Consider the following 2,437-nt stretch of genomic DNA (forward strand, 5'->3'; position numbering starts at 1 on the left):
CGTGACACTGAGGGTTGCGATCCATTGCCGGACACGAAAAAAAGACAAAAAGGAAAAAAAAAAAAAAAAAAACTAAATCTTCTCTAGAAGAGTATGTCTTCCAGAGCCTCAAATTTTCCCTAAAATTTCTCACATATAATATTTATAACTTAAAATAAGCAGGATTACAAGAAGATAAGATTATATGACAAACTATAGAGATATAATAAATTATTTTCACAGAAAATTCACATAATGAAGATACCTGAAACAAACTTTATAAAAAGTATGATTACTATGTTCAAGTAATTAAAAGACAAAATTGAGAATTTTGAAAGAAAACTGGAAATTATTTTTAAAAAGTTGAAATTCTGGAACTGAAAAATACAAAAGACAAAATTAAGAATTTGATGAATTGCAGTTGAAAAGAGATTAGTAAACTGGAAGATAAATTAGAAGAAATATTCTGACTGAAGCAGAGAGATTGAAAAGGATGGAAAATGTAAAAAAAAAAAAGGGGGGGCGGATTAGAGAAATATCAGACATGATAAAAAGGCATAATACATATTTATTTGAAGCCACAGATACATTTGAAGTATACAGATACTGAGAATGTACCAATATTGGCAAATGACATCAAGCAATAGATTCAATGAGCCCTATGAAATCTAATCAGGATAAATGTCCATAACAACAGCAATAACAACATCAAAAAACTACCTAGAAGCCTTATGGTAAAACTTCTGGAAACCAAAACAAACAAAACAAAAAACCTAATATGATCCCTCTTTCTACAGTTCTGTGCTAGCCTTGGAAATCACCAGCTTTACAACTACAACAGCTATGAAAATGAGTAGTCTAGCTGCCACTGGAAGAGAAAGAATGGATTTGGGGCTCCCAGAAAACCCATTCCAAACAATTGTCACTATTTAGCCCTTCTAGCAGCTTACTGTAAAGCTCCATTCTCAGGATTTGCATTTATTTGTCCTGACTCAGAGCTATGAGAACAACCTTATCTCCAGTATATGTGTCATAAAAATAAAAAAAAAATCAGCAGCACTTGTTTAACAGCACAGCTGACAGGATCAGCATTATGAGTTGGGGTTAACAAATGGCTCATTTAAAATCCAAAGGAAAACTGAGAAACAATATGTCAATAGGGGATTTTGATAAACTTCAACATATACCTGGGAATCTAGAAGGTCATGCACATGTACAGGGCTATACATACTCAAGGTTTGGGGCTGGCCCAGGAAAGACCTGAAACAGCCCTAATCTCTTTGAACTGGTTCTGCACATGCACTGGGGTCATATTAGCAGTAGATACTCTGGCAATGGTGGTGGTTTTACTCCGGTGGAATAAAGCACACAGTGTAGGTCTCGGCTCTTCAGTTTCTTCCCTCTAGAATTATATAAAATTCAGAAAACATGTCTTGAAGGTATGATTACAAACCCACTGTATTTTCTCCAGAAGGTCACTTGTACCAAGTTGAATATGTCGTGGAAGCAATGAACATGCAGACACATGCTTGGAAATTTTAGCAAACCATGGTGTTTTGCTTCTAGTAGAGAGACACAACATCCACAAGCTTCTTGATGAATTCATTCTCTCAAAAAAAATTTATTAACTCAATGAGGACATGGCTTGCAGTATGGCAGGTAATGCTAATGTTCTGACTAATAAACTGAAGCTCATTACTCAAAGGTATATATTACAATACAGGAGCAAATTCCCTGTTAGTGTTGGATACAGCACTGTATGATATCGAACAAGGTTATACACAGTTTGGAGCAAAACTTCACTTTGGTGTTTCACTGCTATACATTGGCTGGGATAAGGACTATGACTTTCTGCTCTATCAGAGTATTCTTAGTGGAAATTATGGGGGATAGAAAGCCATATGCATTTAAAACAATAGTACTGCAGCTGTGTCAATGTTAAAACAATACTACAAAGGAGAAATGACTTTGAAGTCAGAACTTGATTTAGCTAACAAAGTCTTAAATAAGACCATGAATGCTAGTAAACTGTCTGCTGAAAAAGTGGAAATTGCCACACTAACAAGAGAGAATGGAAGAATGGTAATTAGAGTTCTCAAATAATAGGAAGAGAATAATTGATCAAAAAACATGAGGAAGAAAAAGCTAAAGCTGAGCATGAGAAGAAATAAACTATTATAGGGAGAAAAGAATAAATAGAAGACAAAATAATGTGAATTTTACAACTCATTTGGGACACCATTTCAGGGTAAAAGCTTTTCTAATCCTCTACCCTGAGAAAATTTTGAAATTTTTTAACTTGTGCAGTAGGGAAATAGAACATTACATACTGAACTGGGAACTTGTCATTTATGTTCAGCTGAATACTTTATTGTAATGATGATTACTCTTTATGAACATCTTAATCTCCTTTTTGGGGGGAATAAAACTTGGAAAGAATAGTAATTTTTTTTAAACA

General features: G+C 34.1%; 1 pseudogene; it reads left to right on the top strand.

Annotated features, from left to right (window-relative positions):
- The first annotated feature begins 1,407 nt into the window (after nucleotides 1–1,407).
- Nucleotides 1,408–2,150, top strand: LOC103610800 (annotated as a pseudogene).
- Nucleotides 2,151–2,437: the final 287 nt, after the last annotated feature.

The sequence above is a fragment of the Galeopterus variegatus genome, unplaced genomic scaffold (assembly GCF_000696425.1).
Source record: "Galeopterus variegatus unplaced genomic scaffold, G_variegatus-3.0.2 Scaffold11804, whole genome shotgun sequence".
NCBI classification, from domain to species: Eukaryota; Metazoa; Chordata; class Mammalia; order Dermoptera; family Cynocephalidae; genus Galeopterus; species Galeopterus variegatus.